The 21844-nt window shown below is 42.8% G+C and overlaps 1 protein-coding gene, 1 long non-coding RNA gene and 1 pseudogene across 2 annotated transcripts in view; 2 read left to right on the forward strand and 1 right to left on the reverse strand.

Moving 5' to 3' along the window:
* Positions 1–1827: 1827 nt before the first annotated feature.
* LOC110138776 (uncharacterized) lies at positions 1828–15508 on the reverse strand. The gene is made up of 3 exons (XR_011484790.1): positions 15419–15508; positions 12707–12876; positions 1828–2603 (listed from the first exon to the last, which is right to left on the reverse strand). It is a non-coding gene; the product is annotated as an uncharacterized lncRNA (long non-coding RNA).
* Positions 15209–21844, forward strand: part of ZBTB8A (zinc finger and BTB domain containing 8A) — a 61010-nt gene continuing 54374 nt past the window's right edge. Inside the window, exon 1 of the mRNA XM_020896080.2 lies at positions 15209–15555. The gene's annotated coding sequence lies outside the window, so the exon portion shown is untranslated. The remainder of the gene's footprint in view (positions 15556–21844) is intronic.
* LOC110138774 (large ribosomal subunit protein uL29 pseudogene) lies at positions 19044–19602 on the forward strand (annotated as a pseudogene).

The raw sequence follows: 21844 nt of genomic DNA on the forward strand, positions 1-21844 counted from the left end.
CCTGATACTGGGAAAGATCGAAGGCAGAAGGAGAAGGGGACAACAGAGAATGAGATGGTTGGATGGCATCACTGACTCAATGGACCTGAGTTTGAGCAAACTCTGGGAGATGGTGAAGGACAGGGAAGCCTGGTGTGTGCTGCAGTCCATGGGGTTGCAAAGAATCAGACACGACTTAGTGACTAAACTGAACATTTAAATTGGTGAAACTTGGGTAAAACAGATTGCCCTCCATAATGTGGGTGGGCCTCATCCAATCAACTGAAGGCCTGAATAGAACAAAAAGACTGGTTTCCATGAGTAACAGGGAACTCACCAACAGACTGCCTTTGGATTGGAACTGAAACACTGGCCCTCTTGGGTCTTGAGCCTTTTGACCCATGCTACAGATATGGACTTGCCTGCCTCCATAATCACATAATCCTTATATATATATATATATATTTATTTATATTATCTATCTACCTACCTATCTGTGTCATTTAGTAGTTAATAATTCTTATTTTTGGCCATGTGGCTTGCAGGATCTTAGTGCTCCAACCAGGGACTGAACTTGTGCCCCTGTGGTGGAAGCACTCAGTCCTAACCACTGGACCACCAGGGAATTCCAAGTTGCCAATTCTTTATACTAAAGTTGTGTTGTGTTTTTTGTCTCCTGAGCAGGCATTGATTGACATCAGCTGTGTATATGATACAGGGCACGTACATGGAGATTATGTAGTAAAATAAAATGAGATGCCTGCCCTCAGTAGCTGAAAGAAACAGATCAAGGAAAAGTTAGGAAAACTTTTCATAAGGATAGTAATGGAGGTGTTTGTCCAGAGCCACAGAGAAGCAGAGAAGAGGGAGCACTTACCTCTAGAGGTATCAGAGAGCTGCACAGGACAGGTGATGTCTCAACTGAGTCTTAAAGGGAAATAGGACTGTTCCAGGCAAATGGAGGTGGTGAGTAGTAAAATTCAGATGGAAGTATGTTCAGAGGAAGCACATTACATTTGGGGGAGTCTAAGTGAGGTTGCTCCACAGGCTGGGGGAGAGGAGGCTGGAGGAGATGGTAAGGAATGTCAAAGGTCCTGCAACTCACTCTAAGGAGCTGGATTTGGGGCTCTAGGACAGAGATTTTCAACCTATTTTGCACCAAGACACACATAACAGCTGGTGCTCACATTCATGTTAGTTCCTTATCTAAGCCAGGTTTTTGTTGAAACAACCCTCCTTTAATTTGAGAGTGTAACAAAGCATATATAATTCAAAGCTGCTGTAACTATCAATGGAGCCTCAGTAATAGCTGCTTATTACCATCTATGGCATAGATAAAATAGGCTCTGCGTATTGCTGCCTCGAACTCATTCTCTCCCACTTAAGAAAACAAATCAGAATGCATACAGTCTCCTCCACCTTCAACTCTGTGCTGGGACAGCTGAGCCTCTCAGTAACTGACCAACTGTTGGAGTCTGGAGGAGATCTCAGGTACATCCAAGAGCCTGAGTTCCTGCGAAGAATTTGCAAAATGAAGCAGAGCTCAAGAGAGGTCAAAGGATGCAAGGTTAGAAGACAGAATTAGAAGACAGAATTTCCTCCCAGGAGGCAGCTGGGGCAATGATCTTGCTGCCTATTGTATTGCTGAGATGCAGGCAGCATCGGGGAAGCTTCCATGCTGGGCTCCAGCAAACAAATAGGACACGTCCACATAACTCAAGACAGAGGTCCCAGCTTGCCAAATGTTTGCTGTAAGCCCACTGTAGCAAAACACACACACTATTCCACTATCACTCATTTTTTCAACAAACAATTCCTAAGACTTGTCCTATAGGCTAAGAATACAATAGTAATCAAGATACACAAGGCATAAACCATACATTTTAATTTGGGAAGACAGACAATAACAAAACATATGTAACATAATTTTCAGATGGTGGTAAGGTTAGAGAACTAGGATAGAGACTTATTGGGTGAGGAGTGCTGCTGAGGCAGGAATTGGCTTGTCAGACTGAGGTGGTTGAAGTTGAATGCTTGAGGGAGAGGGTAGAAAGAGGCAAATGAAAAAAGAGCCACATCTAGCCCAATCCTAGTGAGATTTTTGAACTCCAAGGATCAAAGAAAATTTTACAAGCTTCTAGATAGAAAGAATAGCTTTCTTATCAAGAAAAGGGAAATGAACTGGCATCAAACAACTCATTAGCAAAACTGGAATTAAGAAGACAATGTAACATTACAGGCCTTGGTAAGAGGAATGACCTGAAAGTTCTATGTTCAACCAAGATAGTATTCATACGTGAAGGCTCATGCCTTACCTTGCTCCTAGTCTGTTCCAAAACCCTTATTTATACCATTTCCACCATTTGAACTTGGTTTCCCTGGCTTAACTTTGGGTTGTCTCCAAGGATCTGGCTTGGAAATCAACTTCGACTCTTTGTAGCTCTCTTGGGTGGAACGACCTCTCATAACTCTGGATCCTGAAGCCCAACCACAGGTATCACCATTCCTGTTTGGAGGTCTGGCAAGTCTTCCACTGAGGTTTTCCTACAACTAGTTAGTTATACTGAGTAATGCAGTCACACGAGCTGTCTGCTACATCAGTGATGGCATTGTAGTAGGAGGACCTGGTGAAGAGAAAGAACAAGTATCCAGATGCATTAGTCAAACATAGACAGGCAAGAGGATACAAGGTAAACTCCCATGATGACTCAGGGGCCTGCCATCTTGGGGAACTTTCTAAGTTCCAGTGGCCTAAGGCAGGAAGGATAGAGAGCTCCTTCAAGTAAAAGCAAGTTGCTGCACTTTCCAACTGACAATTATGAAGCACACTTATAATATTGTATGCCAACTCTACTGCAATGAAGAAGTGGAAGGCAGGCCCAGGAGGGAGGGGGTATATGCATACATACAGCTGGTTCACACCGTTGTGCAGCAGAAACTAACACAACACTAAAAAGCAATTATATTCCAATTAAAAAATAAATTTAAAAGACAGTAAATATGTTAACAAGTAACAAATGTAAGTAGTTTTCTTTATTCCTGCTGAACTTGAAATTCAGGTAATAAATGTGCTTTTAAATAGAAAAAAAAGGAGAATAAGAAAAAGGAAGGGGAGGAGGATAAGAGAGAGGATGGGAGGGAAGGAGAAGGGGAAGAAGAAGGGGCTGAGGCTCACTTGTACGAGTATTAATTTTGGAGGCAACATATAGCACATGTGGATGTTGCTCTGATCCTTTTGCCAAGTAACCCAAAGGACCGTAAACTTTGAGTTGGGCCCAGAAAAATAAAGGTATTTTTAACAGGAGCAGGCTGTAGTGCAAAGAGCAAGAATCCAGGCTATAGACAGACTATTATCAAGTGCCAAGGCAGTGCCACGTCCTGCTGGGAGATCAGAGATGGTAGCGCGGGCTGACTACAGCAGGAGGGTATTCTCTCTGCTGGTCTGTCTTCCAAATACCCAAGGCTAAGGAATTACAAGCTAAGAGACCACTTCATGCCAGTGCTGCTTCTCTGGAAGAGCGGCAAGGTAAAAGCTCAGAAGGGCTGCATGTCTGCCGCGACAGCACATGGGAATGATCCAGAGTAGCTCAGTGGTGCCTGGCATTCCCTTCTCCAGAGTGACTCCCCTCTTCCCCTGAAACTCTACTTGACTATATTAGTCATTTTTGCTGAGGTCACAACCAACTTCAATATCTCTGTAGCTTACAACAGAGGCTGGAAAACTTTTTGCGTGAAGGGCTGGACAGTCAATGTTTTGGACTTTGTGGGACATAGGGTCTCAGTTACAGCTCCTCAGCTCTGCCCTTGTGGCATTTAAGCAGCCAGAGACATATGTAGATGAACGTGTGACTGTGTTCTGACTATATTATACAAACACTAAAGTTTGAACTTCATATAGCTTTCACATGTCACAAAATATTCTTCTTCTGATTACTTTTTTTTTGAGATACAATTGACATATAATATTACGTTAGAGTATACAACATAATGATTTGATATTTGTATATACTGTTAAAGGATCATCCCAATAAGTCTAGTTAATATCCATCACCATGCATAGCTAGACAAATTTTTTCTCTTGTGATGAGAATGTATAAGATCTACTTTCTCAACCACTTTCAAATGTACAACACGGTATTGTTAACTATAGTCACCATACTGTCATTACATCCTTGTGACTTATTTATTTTATAATTAGAAGTTTGGACCTCTGGGGTAGTGGTGGTGGTGGTTTAGTCGCTAAGTCGTGTCTGACTCTTGCGATCCTGTGGACTGTAGCCTGCCAGGCTCCTCTTTCCATAGGATTCTCCAGGCAAGAATACTGGAGTGGGTTGCCATTTCCTTCTCCAGGGGATCTTCCCAACCCAGGAATTGAACCTGAGTCTCCTGCATTGCAGGCAGATGATTTACCAACTGAGCTACGAGGAAAGCCCGGACCCCGGAGGGGGGGTCACCTATTTTGCCCATTCCCCACCTCCCTGCTTCTGGCAACCACCAATCTGTTCTGAGTCTATGAGCTCATTCGTTTTGGTTTGGTTTGCTTAGATTCCACACATAAGTGAGGTCATACAGTATTTACACATCCCCTGAATTATTTCACTTAGCATGATGATGCCCTCAGGGTCATCCATATTGTTGCAAATGGCAGAATTTTATTCTTTTTGTGACCAAATAATATCCCATTGTATGTGTACACTATGTTTTCTTTTTTCTCTTTTTTTAAGTGAAATGTATGTGTAGTGTTCAACTCTTTGTGACCCCATGGACTGTAGCCTGCCAGGCTCCTCTCACCATGTTTTCCGGGCAAGAATACTGGAGCAGGTTGCCATTTCCTACTCCAGGGGTCTCCCGACACAGGGATCTAACCTATGTCTCCTGCATTGGCAGGTGGATTCTTCACCACTGTGCCACCTGGGGAATCCTTAAAGTTGAATACTTTTTTTTAATTTTATTTATTTATTTTGGCTTTCTCTAGTTGCAGAGAGTCAGGGCTACTCTGTTGTGGTTCGCGGGCTTCTCATTGTGGTAGTTTCTCTTGTGAGGAGCACTGGCTCTAGAACATGGGCTCAGTAGATGTGGTGCATGGGCTTAGTTGCCCTGTGGCATATGGAATCTGCCCAGACCAGGGATCGAACACATGTTCCCTGCATTGCCAGGAAGACTCTCAACCACTGGACCACCAGAGAAGTCCCTACATTTTCTCTTATTCATTCATCCATAGATGAATTTTTAGTTGGCTTCCATGTCTTGACTATTGTAAATAATGCAGCAAATGAACACGAGGATGCATGTGTCTTTTGTCTAGTGTTTCTGTTTCCTTCAGATACTGGATTATATGTCAGTATCATTTTTAATTTTTCGAGGAGCTGCCACATTGTTTTCCATAATGGGTAGGCCAACTTACATTCCCACTAACAGCATACAATGTCTCCCTTTTCTCTACATCCTCACCCAAACTCATCTCTTGTCCTTCTGAGAGCAGCCATTCTAACAGATGTAAGTTTTGATTTGCATTTCCCTGATGATAGTAATGCTGAGCACCTTTTCATATACTGTTGGCCATTTGTGTGTCTTCTTTTTAAAAATGTATATTCAGATCCTCTGCCCATTTTAAAATCAGATTGTTCATTTTTTTGCTATTCAGTTGTATGACTTCTTTATATATTTTGGATATTAACCTCTTATCAGATAAATGATATGCAAATATTTTCTCCCACTCAGTAAGTTGCCTTTTCATTTTGTTAATTGTTTCCTCTGCTATGCAGAAATTTTTAGTTTTGATGTGATCCCATTTGTTGATTTTTGCTTTTGTTGCCTTTGCTTTTGGTGTCAAATCCAAAAAATCATCACCAAGACCTATGTCAAGGAGCTTACTGCCCAAGAGTTTTCTTCTAGGAATTTTATGGTGTCAGGTCTTACATTCAAGTCTTTAATCCATTTTGAGCTGATTTTTGTGTATGGTATAAGATAGTGGTCTATTTTTATTTTTTTTTGCATGTGGCTGTCCAGTTTTCCCAACACCATTTATTAAAGAGACAGTCCTTTCTCCAGTTTATATTCTTGGCTCCTTTGTCATAAATTAATTGACCACATATACATGTTTTGATTACTTTTCAACCTTTCAAAAAATGAAGAAAAAATCTAAGCCTTACAAAGACAATAGACTGGATTTGGCCCATGGAGTGTAGCTTGCCAACACATGGTTTACAACAACCAGCAAGTATTTTATTGCTTATTATATGTTGGTGATTGCAAGTCAGCTTCTGTGGGTCTATGTGTTTCACTCTAAGGCATAGGCTGGGCTGTAAGAATAGCCCCTATTTGGGTCACACTAGTCTTGCAGGCTTTTCATACTGTTCATGGGAATCTCAAGGCAAGAATGCTGAAGTTATTTGCCATTCCCTTCTTCAGTGGACCACTTTTTGTCAGAACTCACTACCATGACCTGTCCATCTTGGGTGGCCCTACACAGTATGGCTCATAGTTTCATTGAGTTAGACAAGGTTGTGATCCATGTGATCAACTTGGTTAGTTTTCTGTGACTGTGGTTTTCATTCTGTCTGCCCTCTGATGGATGAGGATAAAAGGCTTGTGGAAGCTTCCTGATGGGAGGGACTGGCTTTGGGAAAAACTGGGTCTTGCCCTGGTGGGCAAGGCCATACTCAGTAAATCTTTATCCAGTTTTCTGCTGATGGGTAGGGCTGTGCTCCCTCCTTGTAGTTGGGCCTATGGTCAAACTATGGTAGGAGTAATGGTGACCTCCTCCAAAAGGACCCATACCAGCATGCCTCGTCTCCCAGGACTGCAGTCAGTGTCCCTAACCCCCTGCGCTGGCCACTGTTGATCCACGCCTCCGCAGGAGACTCCTGTGCACTCACAGGCAAGTCTGTCTCAGTCTCTTGTGGGGGTCACTGCTCCTTTCTCCTGGGTCCTGGTGCACACAAGGTTTGTTTGTGCCCCCCCGCAAGAGTCTCTGTTTTCCCAGTCCTATGGGAGTTCTGTAGTCAAATCCCACTGGCCTTCAAAGTCAAATTCCCTGGGGTTTCTCAGTCCCTTTGTTGGATTCCCAGGTTGGGAAATCTGTTGTGGGTCCTATAACTTTTGCAACAGTGCAAGGACTTCTTTGGTATAATTGTTCTCTAGTTTGTGGGTCACCTGCTCAGCAGCTCTATGGGGGGCTAATGGTGCCTCCTCTAAGAGGACTTATACCACACATTGCACCTCCCAGGACCACTGCTGCCAGAGTCCCTGTCCCCAGGTCAGTAGGTGTCCAATATGCTACCAGAGAAGAGCAGAGAAATAGCTCCAGAAAGAAATGAAAAGGCTGAGCCAAAGCAGAAACAATGCTCAGTTGTGGATGTGTCTGGTGGTGAAAGTAAAGTCCGATGCTGTGAAACAATATCGCATAGGAACCTAGAGTGTTAGGTCCATGAATCAAGGCAAATTGGAAGTGGTCAAACAGGAGATGGCAAGACTGAATATCAACATTTTAGGGATCATTGAACTACAATAGACGAAAATGGGAGAATTTAACTCAGATGACCATTATATCTACTACTGTGAGCAAGAATTTCTCAGAAGAAATGGAGTAGACCTCCTAGTCAACAAAACAGTCTGAAATGCAGTATTTGGATGCAATCTCAAAGTCAACAGAATGATCTTGGTTCATTTCCAAGTCAAACCATTCAAGTAATCCAAGGCAAACCATTCAAGTAATCCAAGTCTATGCCCCAACCGCTAATGTTGAAGAAGGTGAAGCTGGATGGTTCTATGAAAACCTGCAAGACCTTCTAGAACTAACACCAAAAAAAGATGTCCTTTTCATCATAGGGGACTGGAATGCAAAAGTAGGAAGTCAAGAGATACTTGGCATAACAGGCAAGTTTGGCCTTGGAGTACAAAATGAAGCAGGGCAAAGGCTAACAGTTTTGCCAAGAGAACGCACTGGTCATAGCAAACATCTTCTTCCAGCAACACAAGAGACAATGACTCTACACATGGACATCACTTTATGGTCAGTACCAAAATCAGATTGATCATATTCTTTGCAGTCGAAGATGAAGAAGTTCTATACAGTCAGCAAAAACAAGACAGGGAACTGATTATGAACTCAGATCATGAACTCCTTATTGACAAATTCAGATTTAAAAAGAAAAAAGTAGGGAAAACCACTAGGCCATTCAGGTATGACCTAAATCAAATCCCTTATGATTATATAGTGAAAGGGACAAATAGATTCAAGGGATTAGATCTGATAGACAGAGGGCCTGAAGAACTATGGACAGAAGTTGGTAACATTGTACAGGAGGCAGTGATCAAAACCATCCCCAAGAAAAAGAAATGCAAAAAGACAAAATGGTCATCTGAGGAACTCTTACAAATAGCTAAGAAGAGAAGCAAAAGGCAAAAGATAAAAGGAAAGATATATCCATCTGAATCAGAGTTCCAGAGAATAGCAAGGAGAGATAAGAAAACCTTCCAAAGTGAACAATGCAAATAGAGGAAAACAACAGAATGGGAAAGAAGAGTTCTCTTCAAGTAAATTAGAGATACTAAGGGAATATTTCATGCAAAGATGGGCACAATAAAGGACAGAAATGGTATGGACCTAACAGAAGCAGAGAATAGTAAGAAGAGTTGGCAAGAATACACAGAAGAACTAAACAAAAGAGCTCTTAACAACCCAGGTAACCACGATGGTGTGATCACTCACCTAGAGCCAGACATCCTGCAAGTTTGAAATCAAGTGGGCCTTAGGAAGCATCACTACAAACAAAGATAGTGAAGGTGATGGAATTCCAGTTGAGCTATTTCAAATCCTAAAGGATGATGCTGTGAAAGTGTTGCACTCAACATGCCAGCAAATTTGGAAAACTCAGCAGTGACCACAGGACTAGAAAAGGTCAGTTTTCATTCCAATCCAAAAGAAGAGCAATGCCAAGAATGTTCAAACTACCACACAATTGCATTCATTTCACATGCTAGCAAGGTCGTGCTCAAAATTCTCCAAACTAGGCTTCAACAGTATGTGAACCGAGAACTTCCAGATATACAAGCTGGATTTAGTAAAGGCAGAGGAACCAGAGATCAAATTGCCAAAATCCATTGGATCATAGAGTAAGTAAGGGAATTCCAGAAAAACATCTACTTCCGCTTCATTGACTATACTAAAGTCTTTGACTGTGTGGATCACAACAAACTGTGGAAAACTCTGAAAGAGATGGGAATACCAGACCACCTTACCTACCTTCTGAGAAACCTGTATGCAGGTCAAGAAGCAATAATTAGAACCAGACATGGAACAATGGACTGATTCCAAATTGGGAAAGGAGTACATCAAGGCTGAATATTATCACTCTGCTTATTTAACTTTTATGCAGAATACATCATGCAAAGTGCCAAGCTGGATGAATTACAAGCTGGAATCAAGATCACCAGGAAAAATATCAACAACCTCAGATATGCAGAGGACACCACCGTTATGGCAGAAAATGAAGAGGAACTGAAGAGCTTCTTTTTTTTTTTTTCCATTTATTTTTATTAGTTGGAGGCTAATTACTTTACATCATTACAGTAGTTTTTGTTATACATTGAAATGAATTAGCCATGGATTTACATGTATTCCCCATCCCAGTCCCCCCTCCCACCTCCCTCTCCACCCGATCCCTCTGGGTCTTCCCAGTGGAAGAGCTTCTTGATGAAGGTGAAAGAGGAGAGTGAAAAAGCTGGCTTAAAACTCAACATTCAAAAAACAAAGATCATGGCATTCGGTCCCATACCTTCATGGCAAATACATGGGGAAACAATGGAAGCAGTGACAGACTTTATTTTCTTGGGTTCCAAAATCACTCCAGATGGTGACTTTAAAAGGTGAAATTAAAAGATGCTTGCTCCTTGAAAGAAAAGCTATGACAAACCTAGACAGTGTATTAAAACCCAAAGATATGACTTTGCCAACCAAGTTCTGTGTAGTCAGAGCTATGGTTTTTCCAATAGTCATGTATGGATGTCAGAGTTGGACCATAAGGAAAGCTGAGCACCAAAGAATTGATGCTTTTGAACTGTGGTATTGGAGAAGACTCTTGAGAAGCCCTTAGACAGCAAGGAGATCCAACCAGTCCATCTTAAAGGAAATCAGTCCTGAATACTTATTGGAAGGACTGATGCTGAAGCTGAACCTTCAACACTTCGGCCATCATTCAAACGCCAACTCACTGGAAAAGACACTGATGTTGGAAAAGTGTGAAGGCAGGAGGAAAAGGGGATGACAGAGGATGAGATGATTGGATGGCATCACTGACTCAATGGACATGAGTTTGAGCAAGCTCCAGGAGATGCTGAAGGACAGGGAAGCCTGGCGTGCTGCAGTCAAAGGGGTTGCAGAGTTGGACATGACTGAGTAACTGAACAAGTCTTGCAGCAGAGTGGAAGAATAAGAAAGTTGGTGGAAACATAAGCTGCCTCTTAAAGCTCCTACTCAGAGCTATAAATAAATAAAACATAAAATAATATGACAGTAAACAACAAAGTTGTGTTGTATAGCATAGGAAACTATATTCGATATCCTATAATAAACTATGATGGAAATGAATTTTTAAAATGACAGAAGCAAATCTTAATTTAAATGTAAATACAATAAATGCAATTGCATTAAATTCAAAAGTAAAAGGCCCAGACTCTAAGACCAGTTAAAAATCCAACAATATGATTTACCAAGGCATATTATTATTTTTAAAAAAGGAATGGTTTAAAATAAGATAGAAAAATCTATGACAGGTATTTTTGAACTAAAAGAATCCAGAAGATAGTAATTCCTAATATCCAACGTAATAGACTTAAGGAAAAAAAGATTGTAAGAAAGAGACAAAAGATATTATGACATATGGAACACAGAATAGAGAATAGATTAAAGAAATTATAAATGTTAACTACTGCCTTGTGACCAGTTTCAGAAATAAGGATTGTATTAGCTATACCCATCTTCTTTCTTGATTACAGAAAATCATATTATGACTGTGCAGATAAGATATGAACGTTTCCCAGGGACTGATGAAGTTCCTGATGAGACACTGGGTATTCCCCTTCACAGACAAGGTGAGAAATTTTTTTCCTATAATAACAAGTGAGTTATATTAAGTGGGAACATTTCATTGCTATTGGTGTTTTTTTAAGTATGGAAAGGTTGTATGAATAACTAGTATACAAAATGATGGAATGTGTATTGGTTCACTACTTTCCAATCCCCTTCTAGTGTGCCTTCTTATACTGCATAGGCTGGAATGCTCAAGACTACATTTCTCGGACTCCCCTGAAGCTATATAGTTCAAACAGATGCATCCACATGAGTCTGGAAAGGAGGAAATGAGAAATGTGAGGCAGAAGATATGCCCATGGGTAAATCAGCTCTTCTTGCAAGCAGTCTGAAGGCACTTGGTTCTTCTGGGGCAGCTCTGGCAGTGACTGCCATTTCTATTTCTAATGTCATAGTATCAGGAAGCAGCAGCACTGAGAATTCTATGACTATAGCCAGGTGATGTAGCTGGCAGTTTCCCCTGGTCACTAATGTACTAAACTTTCAGCAACTAAACATGATTCCCTGGACCACCTAGAGATTCATCAGCCATCTAAAGTTGTCTAATAATGTCCCTTCTGTTTAAACTACCCAGAGTGGATTCTATTCTCTACAAGTAACAATATTGATTACAGAAGACTATTATCTGTCCTTCACTACCTTGTCTCCCTTTCTTCTTTGGTAATAGAATGTGCAGCTATACACACTACTATCTTATTTAATGGGCTTCCCTGGTAGCTCAGCTGGTAAAGAATCTGCCTGCAATGCAGGAGACCCCAGTTTGATTCCTGAGTTGAGAAGATCCCCTGAAGAAGGGCTAGGATACCCACTCCAGTATTCTTGCCTGGAGAATTTCATAGATAGAGGAGCCTAGCGAGTTACAGTCCATGGGATCACAAAGAGTCGGACACAACTGAGTGACTCACACACACACACACACACACACACACACACACACACACAGTAGCCAGCAGACTGCAGCCACTCCCTATGCTGAGCCCTGAGGAAACTCAGGGTGTGAAAATATAGGATGCTGACTCCAGATAGCTGTGGTGAATATCAAAGGAATAACTTCAGTTAGCCCAGACTCTTGCACCTTCCCATATATAGAAAAGCACTAAATTCCTTAACTTGACATATCTGGTTTCTTTAATTAACAGTAATCTTTTGATGTTTCTGACTACCTGCCCTTTGTTAGAAAACTCCTATATATCCTAGCTCCTCCTCCTGCCTCCTCAACGCAGTTTCTCAGAGTTATCTGAAACGCTGTCTTCTGGGTTGCAGTCCTCATTTTCCCCCATGTGAAACTTGAGACTCTCATGTTGTGCATTTTTTTAAGTCAGCATTAGCTCAGTAAGTAAAGAATCTGCCTGCAGTGCAGGAGACCCAGGTTCAATCCCTGGGTTGGGAAGATCCCCTGGAGAAGGAACTGGCAAAGCACTCCAGTATCCTTGCCTGGAAAATCCCATGGACAGAAGAGCCTGGTGGGCTGCAGTCCATGGGGTCTCAAAGAGTTGGACATGACTGAGTGACTAACATACACTATAGAACTCCTCACTATCTCTTCCAGGTCGGGACATACAGTTTTGAGGGCATTTTCCCTCTGTGGTCCCTTTTGCCTAGCAAAGCAATAAAGTCTGTTCTTTTATACTTTACCCAACATTTTGTCTCTAAGGTTCAACTCAGTACCAGGGTATAGAGGCCGAATTTTGGCTACACCAGCCTAGGTACTAGATCTGTGAATGAAGAAACCTCCAGATGATTCCAGTTTCCAGCAGTTCAAATCACTCTCAGCCACAAGAGTCTTCCCAGTTAGACTCCAGACACTGTAGAACAGAAACAAACCATTTCTGCAGTGACTAGTCAAATTCTTGACCCATGGAATCCACGAGCATAATCAACGTCTTTTGATATATGCCTCAATGTTTGGGCTGGCATGTTACACAGCAATAGTAATTGGAATATTTTGTAACCAAATCTCTCAAGAGCTGTCTATTCTCATCATCTCAATTTCTCCATCCCCACATAGTCCAATCATCTGGAATTTGCTCCCTTAAATCAGGCTTAACAGTGTTCTCTGAAATCAATGATTTCCAAGTTGTTAAGTCTAACAGAGACGTATTGAACACTAATGTTCAGTCCTTCCTTCTTGAATTACTCTTTTAGTTTTTACAATACCACACTATCCCATATATCTTCGTTTCACTCTAGTTACTTCTTAGACTCAGTCACAGTTTCACCTTCCTCTAGCCAGCCACTAGATGATGAAGTTGGTGATGGCTTGGTTCTGAGTTTCTCCTCTCCTTACTTCATATTCTCTTTCTCCATCTATATCTATGGTTTTAATTCCCACCTATATAACAGGATGACATTTTAACCTCCAACAATTTCATCTGTTGTAAAAAGCTATAGGGCTATATGTCCAAATGCCTTTTCATATTTTGTACCAGGTAGGGTTCTTAGTTGCACAAAGACTGGCCTTGGCTGATTAAACAGAAGTGAATTATTAAAAGTCCACAGATTCACAGGAAGAGCAAAGTGCAGGGGCTGGAGCCTATGCTAACCAGGCAGAAACAACAGCCAAGGCATAACTTAGAACTGGCCTGGTGAGGATACCAACATTTCTCCACGGCGGCTGGCCCCACTGATAGCCCTGGCAGTGGACGCCTTGGAGATACTGTCTTGCTGCAACTGTCACCATGGCTAGAAAAGATTCTTTGAGTTTTCCTTCTGCTTACAGATCCCTCTTCAAAGTCCCTGGAGGGTGCATCTGACTATCAAAGTGTAGACCATGGCCATTATCTTAACCACAAAGGATTCTGGGAAAGCAAACCACTGGCATTTCCAGATTCTGTTGCAGATGGCCAATTTTACCTCCCACCAGTTACTCATAATGTAAGGAATTCTCCAACTATATAAAAGAGTTTCAGAAGCTAGAGGGAGAAGTTGAGGGAAAATCTCTTATCTCTTCCTTGCAACAAAGAGTTTATCACTAATTTGATGTGCTCTGCTGAGGAAGGAGTTTGTAGAACTCTTTTGCATGTTTCAATTAAAGCTAAAAAAACCACACAAACCTTTTGCTATAACAATGTCCAGGTCTTTCTGGGAGAATTATCAATGCGGATGCTAGTAAAATAGTCTGAGTACATCCAACATTCCTGATACCTAATGGTTTTCAAACACATGTTTAATGATCTGTGCAGAATGATGTGAGGAAATGGAACTAAATAGCAAAATAACTGGAAAGTAATACAGAAGTGACATTAAGAGATAGTTGTCTTTTGTATCCTATGAACTGTAGCCTGCCATGGGATTGCCTAGGCAAGAATACCGGAGTGGGTTGTCATTTCCTTCTCTAGGGTATCTTCCCCACCCAGGGATCAAAACTGCATCCCCTGCATTGGTAGGCATATTCTTTACCACTGAGCCACTAAGGAAGCCTTCCAGTAGAGAATATGGTCCTCAAAGCACATAATTAATTATGATGAAACCAAAGTTACAAACTTTGTCCAGTATAACTGAATATGACATAAAAGAGAAGTCCATCAAAGACTAAATATTTTGAAATTCTGAGTCTTTTTTGTTTGTTTGTTTTACTATATCACAGAACTTTTCAGTACTTTACTCCAACATAAGGAACTAGAAAACTAATTTATAAAATTGTTTCTATAGTAACAATGAAAATTCAGTGATTATAAAGATTTTAGCAAATACATAATCTGACGTCTGAACTCTGAATATTAGGGACATAAATATGTCAGAAGAAAGACTTGATGTACAATGAATTTTTGTATTTGAAAACGCAAAACCTGCTATTCTTACTAGTTTTTTATTTTCTCTGAACTTAACCAAGAATTATTTTCTCTTATCTCAGCTTCTTGGATTAGCCTCTTCAAAGAAAACGCAATGCTTGTGACCTGTAGAGATTGAGAAAAGGTATCCCCAACTAAAATGAGTGCCTCAAAAAAGGGAAAAATTCTGTACAGATCTCTTCCATTTGACGCTGCTAAACTTAAGTACAATAATGTCACATGTACTTATACAGTAATTGTGGGCACGCCTAAGTCCCTCCCTCTTTCCTAAACCAAATTCCCCAGATCCTAGAAATCCAGCCCTTCTGCCCTCCGGAGGCGCCTTTCTCAACGTAAAGTACAATTTAAAATTTAAACTCCTGACTAAATAATGATTCCGTAGTCAACTGCTCGGGGATCTGGGCACCCCAGTGCCTCTGGAGCGTGCAGCGGGGTGTAGGGAAGGGCAGGGGGAGTGGGCGAAGCTGCTGGTTGGTGCCTGAAATCTGTGCGTTGCCCCTTTAATTGTGTCCCCAGCCCTCGGGCGTTTCTGTCCAACGCCCACGTCAGCAAATACCTTTTGTTTCTCTCACGTTGGGGCTACTTGTTTTAGGGCGCAAAGGAACGGCTTCAAAAGGGGGAATTTCCCCCGCCGAGAACCGGGAATCTTCCCCCAGCCCGCGCGCGCGACCCGCCGTTGCGCCGCGACCCGCGGTAAGTGGCTGCGCGCCGCGCGGGCAGAGGGCGGGCGGGGCGTCGGGGCAGCCTCGCACGGGCCCGCAAGCCTCGCTGCGGGCGGAGGCGCCGCGGGCTTTGCCCCTCGGGCGGCGGCGGCGGGATATGGCCCAGGCGCTGCGCCCCCAGACGTCCCCGGGCTGGGAGAGCAGCGGGAGGCGCAGAGGCAAGCGGGCGCCATTTGCAGCCCCGGGCACAGCGGCGGTGGCGCGCCGGCTCTGAGGGGCTGGAGACGGTCACAAAGGAGGCGCGGCCGGGCGGTCGGCGCCGAGGACCTGGCCTCGCGGCGGTGGCCGGCGAGGAGAGGCGGGCGGCGGCGGCGGCCGGGCGCACCGGTTCCCGGACTGCGCGGCCGCCGCGCCCGCCCTGCCGCCCGGCCCTGTCCGCCTGCGCGCCCGGGAGGGGCTGCGGGACAATGGCCGCGCCGTCGCCGCCCGCGCCCGCGCGACCGCCCCCGCCGAGCGCCTCGCCCGCCTGGCCGCCCGGCTCGGCCCTGCCGTGGCGCGGGGAAAGGCGGGAAGGCGCGCGGAGCCTCCTGGCGGCGGTGGCGGGAAGGCGGCGCGGGGCCGGTGCCGGGCGTGTCTGGAGCCGTCGGGCGCCGCGGACTCCCGGAGGGTCGGCGGCCGGCGGGGCTCGGGCTGCGCGGCCAGTGATGGGTGGCCCGCCGGATGGGGCTGCCGAGGTCTGGGGCTTGTCACTTGCGGCCAGGAGTCCGAGTTTCTCCGAACATCTTCCATCCTTTGGTTTTATATCGTGACGCGACAGATCCGGGCTTAGAACCCAAGCAGACTTTCTATACCTAATATCGTGCTGTAATTACTGTTTTATGACGGACTCACACATACGCACCTTCTGCCTATGTAGACGGCATCTTTTGTAAGTTAATAGCGGTTTGGCACCTTCGCCTTCAAATGCGTTTATTATTGATTGTGCCAGTGGCCAGATTCTGTATCTTTCAAAGGCGGTTCCCCCCCGCCCCGCCCCCGCTTTCGTTTTTCTTTTTAAATTGAAATATAGTAGACATATAACCTTATGTTGGCTTAGTCCAAAACGCGTTTGCAAGCGGTACAATCTCACCTATTGGGCTTTTAAACGACACACATCAGTATTACTTCTGTTCTTAATAAACATTTATATTTGCAGAACTTTAGTGAATGGAGTGCTTTCGCCTATATGAATTATTTCAGTTATTTTCACATAAAACAACCATCCAGTTATTTTCACATAAAACAACCATCCAGTCAGGCTGGTGGTTTTTCCACTTTCTAGGTGAGGAAACGCATTAAGCATTTAAACGTTCAGCCAAGAGGTGAACAGTGGCAGGCTTCTAGCACCCTTGCCTCCTGTTCTTGCTCTTCATTTCTTCCTGAAGTCCCCTCCAGAGTCTTTAAGTAAGCAAGTCATATCGTTCCCATGCTCTGAAAACCTTAACAGATCTTATCAAAAACAAGTCTTAAAATCCTCAGCAGAATAAACCTCAGGCTCAAAACTCTCTAATCTTCCCTGAGCCTCAGATAAGGTTGAGTTTGTGGGACCCCTGGAGCAAGAGCCCTTACCTGAAGGGCTGTCAGGCAGACTATAACCAGGAATCAGATACCTTTATTCCCGGGAGTACCCCTGGCCACACAAATGGTAAATGGGAAATGAGAATCTAACCTGCCACCCTCGGCCAAATGGGCATGTTTGGGTTAGGCTGTGAAATATTAGACCGAGGTGTAATGGACTTCTTTCCAGTTGTGAATTTCCGACCCCATGAAAGAGGGCACTCTGCCAGAACTTATCTTGTAGCCTTGAAATCACCAGCTCTGCTGTTGATAATGATTTGAGCCCCCAAACTTTGTAAGATAAGTTAATACTTGATTCATCCTGTATCATTTAAATCTTATTTTCTAGATAAAATAGAATTTATGTCTAATAGGCTCAACCTTTTCAATGACCTAACTATCTGTTTGTAATAATTAAAGGATTTGGTGTGAGTTTTTTGATCCCTTTGAGGAAAGTTTTTGTCACTTTTTTGCTTGGAATTGGTCAGTGGCTCCTCATCTTCAGTGGCTCCCGGTCTTACTCAGACCAAAAGCCCAAGCCCCTAAAGAGTCTACCAAGTCCTACAGGAACTGGTCCCATGATGTCCTGTGAAAGTTGCTCAGTCATGTCCAACTCTTTGCGACCCCATGGACTCTACTGTCCTTGGAATTCTCCAGGCCAGAATACTGGAGTGGGTAGCCTTTCCCTTCTCCAGGGGATCTTCCCAACCCAGGGACTGAACCCACGTCTCCCACATTGCAGGGAGATTATTTACTAGCTGAGCCACAAGGGGAGACCCATGATGTCCTACTGCCCCACAATCTATTGTTCCTTTCTGACTCCATCTTTCATTACTCTCCCCAGCCCTCCATTTTCTAAATTTCTTTTAGCTCCCCGACTTGGGATCCAACCCATACCCCCTACATTGGGAGGTATAACTCTCTCACCATCTTTGGACTTTACTTTAAATGCCATCTTCTCATTGAGACTTTCCTCAAATATGGCTTTTATTTTCTTAACATTTTTATATTTAATTCTGATTCCAATTTCTTAATTCTAATTTACAGGGCTAAAAGATATGTATCCATACAATTACCACACCAGTTTGCTGAAGTTTCTCATGGCCCAGGGATTTATCTCAAGAAGATTGAACTTTGTATTTGTGACCTTTGTATTGGTGATACATTAAATTCTTAATTAATAACTATGTACCTTTAAAAGGGGGCTTCCCTGGTGTTTCAGTAGTAAAGAACACACTTGCCAATGCCCGGGACACAGGAGATGCAAGTTCGATCCCTGGAGGAGGAAATGGCATCTCACTCCAGTATTCTTACCAATGTTCCATGGACAGAGGAGCCTGGCAGCCAGAGTCCGTGGGGCCACAGAGAGTCAGACATGACTGAGCACACATGCACCTTTAAAAAGGTGCCCAGAGCCCAGGTCTAGCCCACAACCGTAATAAGAGTTATATTTGTTACCTAAATCTTTCCTTTACTTGTGGAAATGCTATGTCTTTTCCTTCTATTCCAAAGACTTTTTAACTTAATGATTCCTAAAATATGTATATTGTCTTCTTCATCCACCTTTAAAGGTCTTGAACTTGGTGGGAATCATTAATTCTTTAATATTCTTAGGATTATTATAGATTAAACTCTTACAGATATTTAAAATGTTTCAAATTTATCTTTTATGTATTTATTTTTGGCTGTGCTGGATCTTTGTTGCTGTGTGCGAGTTTTCTGTAATTGTGGCAAGTGGGGGCTACTCTCTAGTTGTATGGGAAATCTCCCCGGGCCAGAGACTGAACCCATGTCCCCTGCGTTGGCAGGCAGATTCCCAACCACTGGGCCACCATGGAAGTCCTCAATTGAATTTTGACTGTCTGCATGAACTAATATAACTAGCTGTTTCAATTTATAAGGTCAATCTACTGAAAAGAAAATTTGAAACATATTACCCATTTTCATGACTTAATCACATACTTTAAGAATAACCTAAACCTTTCCTGATGACTCAAGAATACAATTATGGCTCTTTCCCTCCAAGAAGGCGTCAGAGGCAGACTATACAGCCATGGCCAAGATAAAGGCTCAAGACCTTCGTGGCAAGAAGAATGAGGAGCTGCTGAAAAAGTTGGAAGACCTGAAGGTGGAGCTATCCCAGCTGCGGGTGGCTAAAGTGACAGACGGTGAGGCTTCCAAACTCTCCAAGATTCTCGTTTGCAAATCCATCGCCAGTGTACTCACCGTCATTAACTAGACTCAGAAAGAGAACCTCAGGAAATCTGTAAGGGCAAGAAGCCTCTGATGCGCGACCCAAGAAAACTCGAGCCATGCACCAAGCTTGAACAGAACCTGAAGACCAAGAAGCAGCTGTGGAAAGAGTGGCTGTTTTCATTCCGGGAATAATGCGGTCAAGGCCTGAGCATCCAGGCATCAATAAAACAAGCAAACTGGCAAAAAAAAAAAAAAAAAGTGCAATTATGAGTGCAAGTTACGTTAATGCTTTGTAGGTGTAAATATTAGTATATCGAGTTGTAACTACCCCAATTTATAGGACAGTTCCTATTTTCTTGGAAAAATTCCTGTATATCACTTCTGTTTTTCGGTCTGGTATGCCTTAATTTAGTTCCTCACCATTTCTTACTTTGACAACTGCATTAAGCCTTTAAATTAATCTCCCTGGCCCTGCCTCTCCCACTATTTCTCCCTGCTGTTTTGGGTTTTTTTTTCAGAGTATACAAACTGGCTCATCATAACAATAATACCTAATAATTATTGAGCCCTAACTGCATGCTGAGCCACTAGGATATTAAAAAGCAAAGATAGCACTTTGCTGACAAAGGTCCGTCTAGTCAAAGCTATGGTTCTTCCAGTAGTCATGTATGGATGTGAGAGCTGGACCGTAAAGAAGACAGAGCGCCAAAGAATTGATGCTTTCGAACTGTCATGCTGAAGAAGACTCTTGAGAGTCCCCTGGATAGCAAGGAGGTCAAACTAGTCAATCTTAAAGGAAATCAACCCTGAATACAATATACATTGCAAGGACTGATGCTGAAGCTGAAGTTCCAATACTTTGACCACCTGATGTGAAAAGCCGACTCATTGGAAAAGACCTTGATGCTGGGAAAGGTTGAAGGCAGAAGGAGAAGAGGGTGACAGAGGATGGGATGGTTGGATGGCATCATTGATTCGATTGTCATGAACTTGGGCAAACTCCAGGAGGTGGCGAGGGACAGGGAAGCCTGGCGCCCTGCAGTCCATGAGGTCTCGAAGAGTTAGACACGACTTGGTGACTGAACAACAAATGGCATGCTAGGTTTCCCAGGTGGCGCTAATGGTAAAGAAATAATGCCTCTCTTGCTAGTTCAGGAGAGGCAAGAGACACTGGTTCCATCCCTGGGTTGGAAAGATCACCTGGAGAAGGAAATAGCAACCCACTCCAGTATTCTTGCCTGGGAAATCCCATGGACAGAGTAACCTGATCCATGGCGTTTCAAAGAGTTGGACATAAATGAGCACACACATGCCCACCTGCTTGCTAGGCATTTTGCATACATTATGGTCTGAAAAAAAGTGCAGGACTTAAAAGAGTGCTGGTTTGGGGTCAGTCAGCCTGAATTCCAATCTCTGTTCACTTGCTTCATGTGCAGTCTTGGAGATTTTCATTTTATTCCTCTGTGCCTCTGTTTCTTGATCTATACCATGTGAATCACAGTAGCACTTATTTCATGAGGCTGTTGGAAGGACTGAAATAAGATAATGGGGGTAAAATGCTACTACTGTGCTTAGTAAACCTTCAAATATTAGCTCTTTACTTTTATTAAGATAAAACTCAGATACCATAAAATTCACCTTTTAAAGTGTAAAATTCAGTGTTTTTTAGTGTATTCACAAAGTTATGCAGCCATCACTACCCTCTAATTATAATACACTTTTACTACTACATAAAGAAACCCCACATCCATTAATAGCCCCTGACAACACTAACCTACTCTCTGTCTCTCACCTGCCCATGCTGGATATTTCATATAAATGAAATCATAAAATATATGGTGTTTTGTGACTGGCTTCTTTCACTTAGCTTGAGGTTTTTAAGTCTCATCCATGTGGTAGCAAATGGGAAATCAGTTTTTCATTCCTTTTTAATGGCTGAATAACTTTCCATTGTATGGATCTACCACATTTTGTTTGTCCATTTTCCCAAATGTTGATGGACATTTCACTGTTACAAATAATGCTGCTATAAACATTTGTATACAAATTTCTATGGGCATATATAGTTTCATTTCTCTTAAACATGAACATAAACCTAGGAGTGGAATTGCAGAGTCTTGTGGTAACTCTATGTTTAATCATTTAGGAACTACCAGGCTGTTTTCCAAAATGGGTGTACCATTTTGCATTCCAACCAGCGGCACGTGAAGGTTCTGACTTCGACGCGTCCTGGCCAACACCCGCTATTTTCCTGTGTGTGTGTGTGCAGTCAGCCTAATGGATGTGAAGTCGTGTCTCACGATGACTTTTACTTGCATTTCCTTAATGACTCCTGATGCTAAACATATCTTCATGTGCTCACTGTTGTTTGACTTTATCTCTTATTGCTGTTAATCTTATTTTTCTTAGGTATTATCTTACTTAATCCTCTCAACAGACTTTCTTAGAGCCTCTTTAACAGTCAGTATCTCCATTTTACAAAAAGGAAACTGGTGCTTAGGGTTAAGTAACTTGACTAAGTCACATAG

This window comes from Odocoileus virginianus, chromosome 30 (assembly GCF_023699985.2).
Source record: "Odocoileus virginianus isolate 20LAN1187 ecotype Illinois chromosome 30, Ovbor_1.2, whole genome shotgun sequence".
Lineage (NCBI taxonomy): Eukaryota > Metazoa > Chordata > Mammalia > Artiodactyla > Cervidae > Odocoileus > Odocoileus virginianus.